The sequence below is a fragment of the Fukomys damarensis genome, unplaced genomic scaffold, assembly GCF_012274545.1.
Source record: "Fukomys damarensis isolate Sample0158 unplaced genomic scaffold, DMR_v1.0_HiC HiC_scaffold_30, whole genome shotgun sequence".
Lineage (NCBI taxonomy): Eukaryota > Metazoa > Chordata > Mammalia > Rodentia > Bathyergidae > Fukomys > Fukomys damarensis.
The window spans coordinates 67,987,203-68,005,890 of NW_022900942.1; the positions used below are offsets into that span (position 1 = coordinate 67,987,203).

General features: G+C 37.9%; 1 pseudogene; it reads left to right on the top strand.

Moving 5' to 3' along the window:
• LOC104872731 overlaps positions 1 to 16,901 on the top strand; it is an 18,811-nt pseudogene extending 1,910 nt beyond the window's left edge.
• Positions 16,902 to 18,688: the final 1,787 nt, after the last annotated feature.

Here is an 18,688-nt window from a genome sequence, read left to right on the forward strand (position 1 = left end):
AAAAAAAAAAAAAAAAAAAAAAGATGGGCTATATAGTTCCTTTAAAATTACACTAAAGGCCATTAATGCTTCCTATGCACTTTTAATGATATAGCCTTTTAGCCCAAATAAATATCAATCCTTGACATATAACTTACTGGAGGTAAAATAGAATGTGAGGAAATATGGTGATATTAATTCCCAACATAGCTTTAAATTTTTGCTCTTTCCTAATTTTAATTTTTAAAAATCTTGTGTCTAGTTATTTGTGAGAGTAGCATATTAAGATCCCCCACTAGTCATTGTGTTGGTCTTTATCTCATCATTTATATATGGTAGTATTTGTTTTATGAAATGGGCACACATGTTTGGTGCATGTATGTTTATAATTGCTATCTCTTCCTGTCCCTTAACCAACATGTAGGGATGTTCTTTGCCTATTTTGTTCAGTTTGGCTTTGAAGTCTTTATGTCAGAAAATAGGATGGCTACTCCTGCTTTATTGGGGGTTACTTTACCTGGAATATTGTTTTCCATTCTTTGATTTTTAATCTGAATTTCTTTTTGGATTAAATGTGTTTCTTTCATATATCATATCTATCATGAAATTGAAAGGGCAGGAGTACTCCCAAAGTCATTCCTGGAAGCCAACATTACACTCATTCTTAAACCAAAAAAGGACCTAACCAAAAAAGAGAACTATAGGCCAACCTCTTTAAAGAACACAGATACAAAAATTCTCAAGGTACTTGCAAACAGAATGCAACAAATCATCAGAAATATCATACATCAGGGATGCAAGGATAGTTTATCATACACAAATCAATAAATGTAATGCAAAAGCAGGGACAAAAATCACATGATACAGAAAAACCATTGAAAAAATCCAAGATCCATTTATGATATAAAAATTGTTGAAGAAAATAGGTATGGAAGGACTTTATCTCAGTATGATAAAGCCATTTATGACAAACATCATATTAAATGGGGGAAAGCTAAAAAGATTTCCCTCTAAAATCAGGAATAAGACAAAGAGGTCCACTATCACCACTCTTCTCCAATATAGTTCTTGAAATATTAGCAGAATAATCAAGCAAAAGAAACAAATAAAAAGATATGTATAGGAAAGGAAGTCAAGTTATCATTATTTGTAGATTACATGATCCTACACATAGATTACCCGAAAAGTTCTACCAAAAGACTCCTAGAATTAATAACCAAATTCAGTAATGTAGCATGATAGAAAATCAGCACACAAACATCAAGAGCATTCCTGTACACCAGTAATGAACTTACAAAGAAAGAAATTAGGAAAATAATACATCACAGTAGCATCAAAAAAATTAAATACCAAGGAAATTAAAGACCTTTACAACAAAAGCTACAGTATTTTGAAAAAGAAAGCCTAAGAGAACATCAGAAAATGGAAAGATATTCCATTTCTGGATAGGCAAAACCAATATTGTCAAAATGGCTATACTTCCAAAACTGATACACAGATTCAAAGCAGTACCAATCAAATGCCATTAACATTCCTCTCAGAACTACAGGAAACAATCCTAAAGTTCATGTGGAACCAGAAGAGACCCAGAACAGCAAAAGCAGTCCTAGATGACAAAAGTAAAGCAGGCAGCATCACAATCCCAGATTTGAAGTTGTATTACAAGACTGTAGTGTTATTTTAAGTGAATTTTAATGTTATTTTATTATTTACTCCTTTTTATTTTATTTATTTTTTTCTTTGGACATTCATCCCTGGAAGACGAGAATTTGCTCCCACAAATCTGTGTATAAGTTGTTTTTTGTTTGTTTGTTTGTTTTGTTTTGTTTTTTACTGGGGATTGAACTCAGATCCTTGCACTTCCAAGGCAGAACCACTGAGCTAAATGCTTAGCCTTCTGTTTAAGTTTTGATAGATGCTCTTTGTAATAGAAAAATACTAAAAACAACCCACATATTCTTCAATGGCTGGAAAAACTCTATACATCCATATAACTGAATGGTACTCAAAAATGAAAAGGAATAAATTATTGACATATGCAGAGCTTTAGTTTCAGGTTTAATGGAAAAAGTCAATATCAGGAGGTTCATGCTGCAGATTCTGTTTTTCTTTAACTCTTTGTAGTCTGCCTACAAAAATGATTGTGTTTTACCAAAATAATCTTCTGTGCTTCCTCTTGTTATCAGACTCAGAAAACTGATTCTCCTCTGTTCAGAGAGCTACAGCATGTTGTCAGTTTCTACAACACTGTAACTTTCTGGGTTTTGCCTTTGATGTCTTCTAATTGTCACTGCGTTAAATGGATAACTAGCTATTGTAGGCCCAGAGTGAATGTATTTTTTTTCCTCACTGAGTTTATTGGTTCATTTTAGGTATACAGACAGTTACATTCATTACTGGGATCTTGTACCTCTACATGACAGGTTTTGGTTCTCATTTTTTCCCCTTGTCCCTGCCCTCCCTTCACCCCTCCTCCCTTCCCCTCCCCCTTTACAAACACTTCATTTCCATTTTTTCATTTTCTCATATTTTTTTCTTTCCCCTTATTCCCTTTCCCCTACCCTTCCCACTTTCCCTACACCTTTAGCCCCTTTCTTCCTATTTCACTTTGTCAGTTATATCATTAGGATCTTATGTACTATTATAGTTTATTCACACCAGAGAAACTAGTCGGTATTTACACATGTGTGACGTATTTATTTCACTTAGGAGTAGATCCTCAATATGTATCCATTTGCCTATGAGTGAATCTAATTTCTCATTCTTTATGGCTGAGTAATATTCCAGAGTGAATGTATTTAACCAAGTGATCCTATTAAAGCAGTTTTACATTTTTGATACTTCCCAAAATCAAATTTTACATAAAGTTGTTTTTACTTAAAGCTGCCTTTGGGATTTTCCAAAGTTTCCCTGGAAAACCTCAGAAGAATTTGTTCTCTACATCTATAAAAAGGGAGATATTAAACTGGCTAGGCTTAGCTAATCTGCTAAATTGCATGGATGCATGGTCAAATAAAGGTAATATTTGACCCTTTTATATTTGTATGAATACATTGTTTTTAATGTAAGTGAAATTGGCTAAGGTCTGCACACACCTGGACATAAATTTCTTACATAACAAAGTGCTAAAGCTGTTTCTCAGGAAAAAATTTGAGAACCCAAGGACGGTTAGAAACTAGCTTTCCAAGAATGCACATGTGCAGGAAAAGCTGGCTTGTGTGGTCAATGACCTTTGGATGTCACACACTAACAACACTCACCCAGAACATAATTCCCCCCAAAAAGAAACGTGTGCGTGTGAAGAGGCTGAGTACTGTGTGTGCACGCAGAGAACCCCAAAGCTTCCCGTTCTGCCATCTCTCGATGAGGCACTTCCCTCCTCCCTTCCTATCAATTCCTCCCCATAAACCAATGAGGGGGGCAGATCTGGGCTTTTTCCCCAGCTCCTGGCCTGGCCTCCTTGCTGGCCCTCCTGTAATAAGCCTGTCTCTCTCTCTCTCTCTCCCTCTCTCCCTCTCTCCCTCTCTCTCTCCCTCTCTCTCCAAACTTAGTCCATGGCATTGGCTTCTATGACTATCAGACAGCAATCCCGAAATTGTATGACCTGCCTAGAAAGCTGAGATGTCCTGTTATAATTTTATCAGTCATAATTCCAATCATTATTTTTAAATATTATGCCCCAGGAACCAAATTTCTCGTCGGTAGCATTAATATAAACTCTCATCAGACTGTTAAAGATCATGCATAGGTTCCTATTATTTGCAGAAAATATCCAACACTGCAATTTACAGGAGAAGAGGTTTAATGTGGCTCGTAGATTCAGGGGATTCAGTGCATAGTTGGCTGCCCCAAGGCAGGAGCATCATGGGAAAGGGGCCTGGAAGAGCAATGATTCTTAGTCCGTGCCCGCTGGGAAGCAGCGCAGGAAAACAGCGCCAGAGAGGAAGGAGCCAGGGACTTACACAATACCCAAAGTCACACTTTCATGACCCACCAGGCACACCCAAAATTGTGCTTTACAAATCCTCTAGGTAGTTTCCTAGACAATCAAGTTGATGCAATTAAACTTAACACCTACACATGGACAACCTTTTCTCATTCGTGGACAGTTACTGCTTTAACCTGACGCTTTCGTAAATTTTTGGCAAGCAGCTGTACTCTGAAAGGTCTTCAGGCAGATTCCTGGAACAGGTTCCGACAAGTACAAGTTTATGATAACTTTAAGATTACACCACTGCATCGGTGAGAACTTCCAGACCTCTGAAGGAGGATGATAAGTCCGTTAAACTGCTGATCTGAGCTTGGCAGAATTAGTGTTTATGGATGGTTACAGTTCTTCAAACTGATCGATTGAAACATTCCTTTTTTATGTTTTGCTTCTTCGCATTTAAAGTTTCTTGTTTTAAACTACCTAAAATTAATAATCTGTTAGGTTACATGTTTGTAAACAGCACTGAAATGTGAAATGTCTTTTTCTTCTTATCTCTTCTGAATAATGAATCTTTCATCAAGTGCTCTTATTTTTATAACAAAATCATGATTTGCATAGGTGGATAACAATGTGCTCTTACAATGGGATGCAACTGAAACACTGGTTCTATCACCAACGTTCTGATTAGAATCTCACATTGAGAGTAACACGCATAGACTCTGAAACAAAGCAATGGTCAACTCTACAGAGGATAGATCCTCTTGGGAAAACAGGCATGGGGCCTGATTTACGGTTCTCTGCCTTACTGATGAGTAAGACAGGTCACATCCTGGAAGGCCTGGCAACCTCCAGAAGAGAGGAATTCCCCTGTTGTCTGGTGTGAAGTCTGTGGTCTGAATTCCTAGCCATGAGGCACTTTAAAAGTCCAACCCGAGATTCCTTGTGAAAAGTTCCAGCAAAGCCAATGCCAAAAGAACTACATGGTCGATCACTATTCTTTCTGTGCTTATGTAAATGACCAGGCCAAGCTTAATGAGATTGCACTTATTTTACAAACAAGTCTTAAGATGGTTAAAAGTAGAGATGATTATGAGAAAAAGAATTTGGGGGTAGAAAATCACTGCACACACAGTATTATATTGTAGACCAATCATTAGCCTTTGAACTTTTGTTATCTAACTGTAATCTGGGCCAAATCCTGAATTATTCTGGCTTTCCAACCTAATATTTCATTTTCTCTTCCCCTTCTGACTTGGTATCGCTAAAAACTAAAATCCTGATCCCTGTAAGTTGAAGCTGAATGACGAGATACAAACTTCCGAGAAATCACAACCACCCATATATGGACAGCATGTGCGCCTGCTGCTGTATGGACCACTCAGGAAGTTTGTCCCAGTACACTAACATCACCAGGGGCGTTCAGAGCGCGCGCGCGCGCACGCACGCGCACACACACACACACACACACACACACACAAGCAAAAAATAAACAGAAGGTCAGCCCAACTGCTAGAAACCTAAACTGGCTGTTCCTCAGATTCAGAGCTGGTTCTACAGTCTGCCCCAGTCTTTTTGCAAAACCTGTTTTTCTTTTGCTTCCATGGAAACGCCTCTTACTAAACACCTCTCGCTCCTACCTGCAGTATCATCTTCTGAAAAAAATGAAACGCAAACTACAGACCAGTAGTTGTGTGTCATGAATACACACACAAATAACTTCCACAAAGCATTAACAAACAAAACCAAACAATGTATGAACGACAGTGACATCTATGACTGGAACAGTTCAGGCCCGAATACAAGGCTGGCTTAACATTTTAAAGCAGATCAACACGACGTAACAAACTGCTATGTGTCAAACTGCATGCGCCCAAAAGGACATGGTGAGCTCCTCACCCTGAGGACCTTGAATATGACTCACTTTGAAGATGTTTTGCAAAACGTAATGAAGCCGAGTTCTCGGAGGGGCCCTACCCTGGGATCACCGAGTGCTCGTAAGAGCAGGAGAGAGACGAGATGGAGAGCACTGTGTGAAAAGACAGAAACACGCACGGAGATTAATGACCACAGGCGACCCTGCACCGAGGCATCTGCAAGCACGGAATCCAAGGCTTGGCAGGAAACACCGGAGAGAGGCCAGGAAGGATTCTCCACTAGAGCTTCAAAGAAGCGGGGTGCTGCCAACATGCCGACGTCAGAGTGGTAGCCTCTGGGCCATGGCACACGTGTTCCTGCTGTTCTGAGCCACCCACCCGGCGCTGCTGCCCTAGCGTGGTCACCTGAAGAACAATGCACTGACTGGAGAGGAAAGCCAGCAGGGTCTCAGGAGGGGCAGAAGGAAAACACTGGAACAATGTGATATCTGCTGGATTTTTTTTAATTTATCAAAGTTTAGGACTGAAAGGGATTTTTAAAATTTTTTTATATTGCAAACTGTAGCTAAAACATGGAAACAGCCCATCAGTTGGAAACTGGATAAAGAAGATGTGGTGTTTCTATATAATGGAATACTACTCAGCCATAAAGAATGATAAATTAGAGTCATTCATAGGAAAATGGATACATATTGAGGATATACTCCTAAGTGAAATAAATAAGTCACACATGTGTAAATACCGAATAGTTTCTCTGGTGTGAATAAACTATAATAGTACACAAGATCCTAATGAGATAATTAACAATGTGAAATAGGAAGAAAAGGGCTAAAGGTGTAGGGAAACTGGGAAGGGTGGGGGAAAGGGAACAAGGGAAAAGAAAAAATATGAGAAAATGAAAAAATGGAAATAAAGTGTTTGTAAATGGGGATGGGAGGAGGGGGTGAAAGGAGGGCAGGGACAAGGGGGAAAATGAGAACCAAGACGTATCATGTAAAGGTACAAGATCCCAATCCTGCAGATATGAGAGGTATTGGAGAAGAGGGTGAAGGGAGGGCAGGGACAAGGGAAAAATGAGAACCAAGACCTGTCATGTAAAGATACAAGATCCCAATAATGAATGTAACTGTACTGTATACCTAGAATGTACCAATAAACTCAATAAAAAGAAAAAAATTTATATTAATAAAGAAAATATAAAAGCCATTCTTTGAAAAATAATTTTTCATAACAAAAATTATTAGTGAATAACAATAGTAAATACACTGTGTATCATGATCTTAGAATATATTTTCATTTCCCAATCTATCAATTCATTTCCTAATAATACTATAAAATAAAGTTTTTTACATAAAATATTTTAAGTATTGACAAAGTATCTCACATTCGGTACAATTTTGAACAATTTCTTCCTATTTCACAATATTTGTTATTCTTTTTAGTCCTCATTTTCACTTTAAGTTTCTCACACCAGAGAGACAATGCCATATTTACATGTGTGTGTTCATTTTATTTCACTTAAGAATATGTTCTCAAGGTACATCCATTTACCTAGAAATGTCTCCTTTTTCCTTCTTATATAATTGAATGATACCCCATTATATACAAAAAAATCTTTCATATCCATTCAACAACCCAAAAGTTGTTTCCAAGATTTAGCTATTACAAACTGTACTATTATAAACATAGGTGTGCATATATTCCTGTGATATGATGCTTTTAATTCTTTTGGGAAGATACCCAGAAGTGTAATAACTGGGTCCAATGGGACCTCTAATCCTAAATTTTTTTTATTAAAGATTGCAAAGATACATGATAATAAGAAATGAAGATACTAAATAAAAATTTCAAATATACATATATATGACAGCAAAAAAAGGATATGAAATAAACAAGAATTTATGTAACACAGACTAATCGAAATACATCAGTTTGATATGATCTTGAAACATTATGTTGGTTCTCATTTTCTTATAATATTTTTGAAATAATGTAATTATAAATAAAACACAGTTACATATTATAGTTGAGAAACTGTCCTCAAAATTTTATGATTTATAAACTCCTTGGTTTTATTAATTGATAAATATCATATACTTGTTGATTGTACCACTTACATTTTCTAACAAAACTTCCCACAGAAAAAAATATACTTATATTTGAAATCCAAAATCAACTAAAAAAATTCACATTTTTAAGGTCATATTTTTCTGTTTCTATTTTATTATATCCCATACTTATTTTTATTATATTTTTATAAGCATAATGATAGAATTTAACACCAATGCATATGTAATATTCTTCCCAAATGAATGACTATGAATTAAGTCAAGCATGTAATTTAAAGAAATCATAAGGTTGCCAGAGAAGCTATCAATATGCCAAATGTGCACAATCCTACCACATTCATGTCCATGTTTCTCATTTAATAGTACACACATATATGTAAAAACATACCCCCCACACATATACACAATGCATATTTTCTACAATACAATATATACTTAGGTATAATAAAATAGTGCAGCGATGTGTGGAATGTTGGTGATTTGTATAATTTGAGAAAAAACAAATATCACCTTTGAGGGAGTTGGAGAATTTGAAATATGTACCAGATACTAAATGATATTAATGATTAAGTATAGTTATAATAAAATTTACTTAAAATTTAATATTTGTCATCAGTAGAAAATAGGTACAAAGATATATTGATAACATAACAACATTTATCTTAACAAATTTCCAACCAAACAAGCTGTACTGACAGAAAAGGAAGTTTGTAGAAAGCAGAGATGAAAGAAGAAAATGACAGATGGATCTTAATACTTTTCATACTACTCATAGATACAGATTTCATAAATTCTCAAATAAAAAGCAAAGAAAATGAGAACTAAAATAACTCATCAATTTGGTAGACCAACATACAGAGACAAGGATTAATGTATTGATAAATTTTAAAAATATGAAATGTAAAGCCTGAGATTTAGCTCAATAGTGCTGTACCTACCTACCTGGCCAGAACAAAGTGCCGAGTTGAATCCCCAGCATCAGAGGAAGAAAAAGAAAAAGGAAAAAAAGAAAAGAGGGAGAAAAAAGCATATATACTTTCTGATGTACTCAATAAATTATTTGTTATCTCTTCCTCTTGAATTGTTCCCTTCAAAAGGATGTAGTGAACTTCTTTGTCTCTTTCAATCAGTTTAAGTTTGAAACTTACTTTGTCTGTGAATAAGATTGCTACCCCTGCTTTTTTTTTGGGGGGGGCTCCTGTTACATGAAAAAGTTTTCTGTCCTTTCACTTTCAGTCTATGGGCTTCTTTTCACACTAGACATGTCTTGTATACAACATATTATTGAATCTTGCTTCTTAATCCATTCTGCTGGTCTATTTCTCTTGATTGGTGAATTGAGGCCGTTAATATTGATGGTTATAACCGATATGTACTAACTTATTATTATCATGGTTTTTTTTTTTTTTACCTTCTCCTTTTAGTTTCTTGGCTTGCCTATTTGATTTGCTCTGTTGGGCCTCATTGTGTTGTTACCTTCATTGTCTTTTTCTAGGATATTGTTTAGAATTCGTTGTAGTGCTGATTTGGTATTCATAAAGTTTCTCAGGTGTTCTTTATCCTGGAAATATCTTATTTCCCCATCCATTTTAAAAGAAAGTTTTGCAGGATACATCAGTCTAGGTTGGAGGTTGTTTTCTTTTAGTACTTGAAATATCTCATTCCAGGCTCTCCTTAACCTAAGGGTTTGTATTGAAAAGTCTGCTGTGATTCTCATGGGCTTTCCTTCGCATGTAATTTGTTTCTTGTCTCTTACTGCTTGTAGTATTTTGTTCTTCTATTGGGTTTCTGGGATCTTGATTATTATATGTCTAGGTGTAGATTTTTTTTGATCACGGCTAGTTGGAGTCCTATATGCCTCACTTATCTGTATGTCAAATTCTTCCCCTCTATTTGGGAAATTTTCTATAATTAATTCTGTGAACAGCTTTTTAAAGTCCTTTGTATTTTCTCCTGCTACTTCATGTATTCCTATCAATCTTATGTTATTCTTCTTAGTATCATCTAAGAGTTGTTGTATCAATTTCTCATGATCTCCTACTGCTTTTAAGAGACCTCTCTTTTCACGGTCACTGACTGCAATTTTATCTTCTATATCTGAGATTCTATCTTTGGACTCTTTTATTGTTTAGTGAACACTCTCAATGGAGTTTTTAATCTCCTGATATGTTTGAATCTGTCCTATGGATTCCATTTCTTTCTTGTATTGGGCATTTATTGTTTCCAATTCTTTCTTATGCTGGGCATTCATGGCTTCTATCATGGTCCTGAGCTCATCTATTTTCCTCTCAGTTTCTGTTCTAGAGTCATGAATTATAACTTTCATTTTGCTCGTCATCTCTATGATTATCTGGGAAATTACTTTTGTTTTATATTTCTCTGGAGCCTGACTGATCAGTCTTGTTACTTCCTGTGCTTTGAGTTCAGGGTGTCCTGATGATTCATTATCAGACTTTTCATCCTCATTTGCCCCACTATTTGCCATTGGTGAACTGGAAGTCTGTCCCTGTATCTTGCTTAAGCGTTGTCTCATTTTTACTATTATTGTTGGGTTATCCTTAGTTTAACCTTTAGATTATTACTTAAATCTTCCTGATATAGTTGGGCTGCAGCCCATGGGTCTCTAATGATTCAAAGACATTCTCATTTTCATAATACTAAAGAAAACAGCTCATTGAATCAATCACAATCCTTTATCCTAATTGATACAATCAGCACCACAATATAATGAGGCACAATTTGCAAAATGACCACTTATGGTAGCCATCAATCTATCCCTTCAAACCATGTAAATTTAATTAAAATAAAGAAGCTATCCAAAATATGCTTACAGTAAATAAACTTTTCAATAAAGATATTTCCCATTTACAGTGTGGGCTTAAAACAAAGTTAAGACAAGAGGAGTAGATAAGTATAAGAATTAGAGAAGGTTTCATATGAAGCCAAAAGACATAGAATGACCAGACAATCATCAGGAAATTGTTAAATTCAAAAAGAACAAACAAAATAGAAATATAGTAACCCTTGAGTGAGGTAGAATAACATAAGAAAAGAACATAAAGAAAAGAGAAAAAAATAATAAAAGAAGAAATTTGAATTAGGACAAGAGCAGAAACAAAAAGAGAGATGAGGGATACTATAGTGGAGTAAGAGACTGAGTTACAGAAAGAAAAAAAAAGAATTTGCAGAGTAGGATAAAAAAAGAAACAAACAAAAATGAGTTTAAAGGGCCTCTTTCATACTATATCACTGCTGTCATAATATACAATATGTGCTGCCAGTGCAGAGCCGAGCCCCCTGATCTCAGCTAGTTGGTGGCAGAACCCCACAAAGCAAACTGAGCTCAGGCTGCAAGGCCCATACTGAGTTCCCTGACCTCCTAAAGGGCTGAACTCCACTCAGTTCTACTGTGTTTCCCCCACCACTTCTTTAAAGATGTTCAAAGTTGAAAGTGCCAGAAAATACTCTTTATGACCACCTCTGCCTCTACAGAGTATGTCCAAAGACTGGCACAATCAGGAGGTCTAAAAGCGTGAGGGGGAAGGTTGGGGGGCTTCGGGGGTGCCCGCGGCTACCTTTCTGGCACTGAAGATGGCGGCAGGGTGCCAGCAGGGGAGGGCCTGGCCAAGAAAACCCTCTGGCGCTGAAGATGGTGGGAACACCGCAGGGAGGGCACCTAATCCTACATTTTTTGAGGGACCTCCACACTGATAAAAATTCTAAATAACCCAATATCAGTCAATGAAATTGAAAATTAATTTAAAAGCCTACCAACAAAGAAAAGCCCAGGCCCTGATGGTTTCACTGATGAATTTTACAAGAAATTTAGAGGTGGTCTCATGTTACTACTCTTCAAACTCTTCAATGAAATTGAAAGGGAAGCAATACTCCCAAAATTATTCCTGGAAGCAAGTATTACCCTGATACCAAAACCCAGAAAAGACCCAGCCAAAAAAGAGAACTACAGACCAATCTCCCTAATGAACATAGATGCAAAAATCCTCAATAAGATCCTGGCAAACAGAATGCAGCAATGCATCAAACAGATCATACACCATGACCAAGCAGGATTCATCCAGGGATGCTGGGATGGTTCAACATACACAAGTCAATAAATGAAATATACTATATCAATGGAGACAAAGACAAAAATCACACAACCACCTTAATAGATGCAGAAAAAGCATTTGACAAAGTCCAATATGTATTTATGATAAAAATCTTACCAAAAATTGAAATAGATGGTCCTTGTCTCAATCTGATAAAGGACATCTATGACAAACCAACAGGCAATACCATACTAAATGGTCAAAAACTGAAAGCTCTCCCCTAAAATCAGGAGTAAGACAAGAATGTCCACTATCACCACTTCTATATAGTTCTGGAAACATTAGCCAGAGCAATCAGACCAAAAAAAAGAAAAGGAATAAGATAGGAAAAGAAGAAGTTAAATTATCATTATTTGAAGATGACATGATATTTTACACAGAAGACCCCAAAAATTCTACCATAAGACTTCTAGATTTAATAACCAGATTCAATAATGTAGCTGGATACAAAATCAACACTGAAAAACCAATAGCATTCCTGTATACAAATAAACTCAGAGATAGAGGAATTAGTGAAACAATACCTTTCACAAAGGCATCAAAAAAATGAAATACTTAGGAAGCAATCTCACAAAGAAAGTAAAAGATCTTACATTGAAAATTACAGTACTCTGAAAAAGGAGATTGACAAGGGTATCAAAAAATGGAAATATATCCCTTGTTTATGGATAAGAAGAACCAATGTAGTATAGATAGCCATACTCCCAAAATTGTTATACAGATTTAATGCAATCCCAGTCAAATTCCAATAGTATACCTTATAGAACTAGAGAAAACATTCTGAAATTAATTTGGAATCAGAAGAGACTTAGAATAGCAAAAACAATTCCGGGCAACAAAGGCAAGGCAGGAGGCATCACAATCCCTGACTTGAAATTATAGTACAGAGATTCTGTGATAAAAACAGTGTGGTACTGGAAAAAAAAAACAGACTAGAATATCAATGGAACAGACTAGAAGATGCAGGCGGAACATCAAACACACTCGGTCATCTTATCTTTAAAAAAGGGGCCAAACATGTTCACTGGAAGAAAGACAGCCTCTTTAATAAATGGTGCTGGAAAAACTGGCTTTCTACATGCCAAAGACTAAAACTAGACCCATGTCTCTCATCATGCCCTAAACTAAAATCAAAACAAATCGAAGGTCAAAATATTAAAACAGAAACACCAAATCTCCTAGAAAAGAGAATAGGTAGAATGCTTGAGGACACAGGAGTAGGAAAAGATTGCATGACAAAACCCAGACCCCATAGGAAATACTACAAAGAATCAACAACTGGGACCTCATCTTATTAAAAAGCTTTTGCAAGGCAAAAGAAACCACCAACAGAGTGAAAAGACAACGTGTACAGTGGGAAAAGTTTTAGGCAGTGGTTCCTCAGACAAAGAACTAATATCTAGAACATATAAAGAATTGAAAAAATTCAGTCCATGTGATTTTAAAGACCCAATCCAAAATGGACATCTGAGATGAATACACATGTCCCACATGAATTAGAAACAGCAAACAAACATTTGAAAAAATGTTCAAGCCAAGGCTGCAGAGGCAGCTGCAAAAGCTGCAAAAGCCTCCAACATGTCTACACCAAGCCGGAGCCAGCTCATCACAAACCAACCACACAAAGGATTGTGAAGAGACTTAAAGCCGAGCATACACCTTCTCCCTCCAGTAGTGGAACTTTTAAAAATGACAAGGCAAAAACAAAGCCACCTCTTCAGGTAACAAAGGCAGACAATAATTTGATTGTACATAAAGCCACCAAGAAAACAGCTGTAGTTGGGAAGGAGAGGAAATCTGCTGCTACAAAGGAGGAACCGGTATCTCTCAAAGAGAAAACTAAGCCACTGATGCCAAACATCGGAGCCAAGGAGAAGGAGCAACACGTGACTTTAGTGACCTCTACGCTCCCACCCTTACCCTTGCCTCCTGTGCTACCTGAAGATAAAGATGCTGATAGCTTAAGAGGAAATATTTCAGTAATTAAAAAGAAGCAGAAAAGAAACTCTGATCTCTACTTGCTGATTTACCACTGCCCCCTAAGCTACCAGGAGGAGATCTTTCCAATAGTCGGCAGGAAAAGAAAACTGCAACACAGTTGCACAGAAAATGGAGATGTAAAATGCGGCGGGGGGCGCTCACTATGGTTAAATAAATTTTTTAAAAAAGATATTGACTGGGGAATGCTTGGTGTGGGTGCATTTGATATCATCTGAGGAAGGTACTTACAGACAAGTTTACAAAGCCAGGGATAAAGACACTGGAGAAATGGTAGCCTTAAAAAAAAGTCTGTCTGGATAATGGAAAAGAAGGCTTTCCAATTATAGCAATTCAAGAAATTAATTCTCTGACAGCTTACCCACCAGAGTGTTATCAATATGAAGGAAATAGTGACTGATAAAGAAGACGCTTTGGATTTTAAGAAGGACAGAGGTGTACTTTATCTGGAGTTTGAGTACACGGACTATGACTTGATGGGACTGCTAGAATCAGGCTTGGTTTATGATCATGAAAATCACATCAAGTCATTTATGAGACAGCTCATGGGAGGTTGAGATTATTGTCAGAAGAAGAATTTTATGCATGGAGATACTGAGTGTTCAAATATTCTTCTAAGCAATAGTGATAAAACTCACAGATTCTGGACTTGCTCGATTACATAGCTCGGAAGAGCGCCGACCATATACTAACAAGGCCATCACTTCATGGTTCGGCCCACCTGAGTGCTGTGAGGAGAAGAACCACATACACTGGCTGTTGGTGTCTGGAGCTGTGGATGTGCACTTGGTGAACTCATCACTAAAAACCTGTATTTCAAGCAAATCAGGAACTTGCACGACTAGAAGTAATAAGCCATATAGCACAGTTTGTAATAGCTAAAACTTGGAAACAGCCCATTTGCCAATCAGTTGGAAACTGGATAAAGAAAATGTTGCTTTTCTATAAAATGGAATAATACTCAGCCATAAAGAATGATAAATTAGAGTCATTCATAGGAAAATGGATATATATTGAGGATATACTCCTAAGTGAAGTAAATAAATTACACGTGTAAATACCAAATAGTTTCTCTGGTATGAATAAACTATAATAGTACATAAGATCCTAATGAAATAATTGACAATGTGAAATCGGAAGAAAAGGGCTAAAGGTGTAGGGAAAGTAGGAAGGGTAGGGGAAAGGTAATAAGAGAAAGGAAAAAAATAGTAGAAAAATGAAAAAAATGGAAATAAAATGTTTGTAAATGGGGAGGGGAGGAGGGGTGAAGGGAGGGCAGGGTTAAGGGGAAAAAATGAGAACCAAGACCTGTCGTGTAAAGGTACAAGATCCCAATAATGAATGTAACTGTACTGTATCCCTAAAATGTACCAATAAACTCAATGAGGGAAAAAAAGCTGTATATGTGGGCACCCGTGTCTAGCAGTGTGGCCTGATGGAATCAAGCTACCACATTTCAACACTATGAAACCAAAGAAGCAGTATCGCCAAAAGTTGAGAAGAGCTTGTTTTCATTCCTGCAGCTGCACTAGACTTACTGGATTACATGCTCATCTTGGATCCTAGCAAGCGCTGCACTGCTGAGCAGGCTCTCCAGTGTGAGTTTCTACAAGATGTCAAACCCTTCAAAATGCCTCCACCGGACCTTCCTTTGTGGCAAGACTGTCATGTGTTATGGGGTGAAAAGCAAAGAAGCCGGAACCAGATGGGCATGACTGATGTTTCCCGTTAAGGCTCCCAGAAAGGACTTGTCTCTGGGTTTGCACAACAGCAGAACTAATACAACACAAGGTGTGCTGCCAGCTCCACAGCTAAGATCTCAGGGCAGCTCGAATGTCGAATGTCCGTCCCGGTGAAAAGCAGACAGATCCATCCACACCACAGCAGGAGTCTTCGAAACCCTTGGGGGAATTCAGCCTTCTTCCCCGACTGCCCAGCTACAGTGGAGACTGACGCTGCCCGGGCGGCTGTGCGGAGTGCATTTGCGGTTCTGCTGACTCAGATAACAAAGGCTCAGCAGTCAAAGCAGAAAGATGTGCTGCTAGAAGGGAGGGAAAATGGCTCGGGACATGAGGCAGCACCACAACTCAGGCCACCTCCAGAACCCAGCACACCGGGATCGGGGCAAGATGACCTCACCCAGCACTGAGATAGGAGGAGATTGGAGCTAACACCAGCACCAGGGAGACCTCGGATTTTGCCTCCTGATCAACAACCTCTAGGGCCTCCTTAATCACCACCAGTCATCGAGGAAGATCTGGATCATCGGACAGAAAACCAGCATGTACCTACTACGAGTTCTTCTTTAACTGACCCTCAGGCTGGAGCAAAAGCAGCCCAGTTACAGCTTCTTGCTCAGTGTCAGCCCCAGGATGAGCCCAAACGAGAAGGTGGTATTGATTATCCAGCAGGAGACACTTACGAGCCCACTTCAGACTACAAGCCCAGCTTTGGAACATCATCTTTCACCTTTGCTCCTTATGTTAGCAATGATGGTCCAGGAAGTAGTTCTCCTGCACCATTGCAAACATGCAGCTTCATCGGAAACTCAGATATTCCGTCCGTTGATAACTACAGTACTGATTCATGTCATTCCACCCCAGCCTTCACCTGTTCCAAGTCATGTCCTAGTTCCATAGCTGGATACAGAGACATTCACCTCAGTGCTGCTCCCATGTCGTCAGTGGAGACAAAGACCACAGATTTGAGTACAGCCATGGTCCTTCTGCAGTCCTGGCAAACAGCAATGAGCCTTCCAGAGCCAGCAAAGATGCACAACTATAACTACGGTGGTAATTTACAGGAAAATCCAGGCGGCCCACGCCTCTTGCATGGACAGACATGGACATCCCCTGCCCAAGGCCCTGGATATCCACAAGGGTACAGGGGACACATCAGCACATCCGCTGGCGGAGGTCAAGGCAGAGGGTTACCATATTGAGTATGTTTTTCCTCAGTCACATCATTTTTATCTGGAAAGACTTTCTAGCTGCAATTTAAGGCAGCAATCCAAGAGACTTGAATAATATTAATTCAAAAACAGCTTTATTTTTATGTGGAAAGGGGTCTTACATACAATAGTTTTTAAAAACTTTGTTTAAATTCATGCTGTTCTTAAAATTAGATCTATTGATTGTACTTCTTCACAAATTCTAGTTAACAATTTTACTTTGTATTCTTGCAGTTTTAAGTGGATGCTAATGTTAGGGACACAAGCTTTTTGTGGTCCCTTTGCAAATCTTCTGAACTGTGCACGTTTGTGCTTTTTTTGTAAGTTTGGACCAACTTTTATGTAACAAACAACCCTTCCCTGACCCCCTCCAGTTTTACAATAATCAGAAAGGGCACTGATTTATTTGGTATTTTTCTGTTTACAAAGCTACCTTTAGTTAAAGGTCACTGTCAGTCTTTGCAGCTGCTTTCAGTGTTACTGTGAAAGGTATACTTTGTGCTCATTTCAGAAAATAAAACACAACCTTTCTCTTGAAAAATAATTTTAAAATGTTCAACATCACTGGTCCTTTAAGAGATGCAGATGAAAACAATGCTGAGATTCCATCTCACCCCAGAAAGGATGGCTGCTATCAAGAAATCAAACAACATATGCTGGCAGGGTCGTGAAGGGAAAGGAAGCCTGCTCCTCTGCTGGGGAGTGCAGAATGTGCAGCTACTGTGCAAATCAGTGAATGGGAGCTTCTTATGCTCATAAGCAGTCGCAAGTATATCGAGTGACATTTTCATCTAACACAGTACTGAATTGTGAAAGCCTAAACGCTTTGCCTTCCAATTAAAGTGAATTAAAGAAGTTCTTTCTCACCATCCCTGTTAAACATCATACAACTGTCCTGCTCAGTATAACAAGACAGGAAAAAGAAAGAAAGAAGACTTATGAAAGGAAGACATATACTGTCTCCTTTGGTAGCGTCTATGATTGTCTACAAAGAGATCCCATAAGTGGTTTTTAAAGCTCCCAGAACTAGTAAATGATTATAGCAAAGTGGCAAGGCACAAGCATAGCATACAAAAATCATTTTTATCCCACTATAAATGTAATGACTAATCAGAAATTAAAATGGGTGCCAAATCCTTTTAAAAGCATTCACAAAAAAATGAAATGCATGTGTATAAATATAGCATATATGTGGGATATCTCGGCTGACAGCTTCCAAGCACTGACAAAGCAATGCAAAAAAGATAAAAGTAAATGGGAAGATGTACTATGTTTATGGATTAAAAGACTCGCTGCAATCAAGTGTTTAATTTTCTACAGAGTGACCTGCAGATTCAGAGCTATCTTAAAAGATTTCTTGTAGGGCTGGGGATTTCGCTCAGCAGGGTTGCTGCCTGCCTCCCAAGTACAAGGTACTGATTTCAATCTCCGGTATGCAAAAAAAAGATTTCTTGTAACTATCAACACATGCATTCTAAAATCTACATGGGAAGAAAGAACTAGTTTATAAAAAATACTCTGAAGATGGAAACAAACATTCAGAAAGGCGAACACCTGAAACGAAAGGGCGTGTGACTTGAGCAGGCACAGCACACTGGGAGGATCAGTGAGCACAGGAGAAGATCCTCGGCACCACTGGCCTGCAGAGAAACAAACAACAGACGCACAATGGAAAACAGTACACTTCCGAGAAAACGATTAAGATGACGGGAGTGACGGAAGCATCAGGAAGAGCATGGGATTCACGCACACACTTGGTGGGAACTGAAGTGACCCGG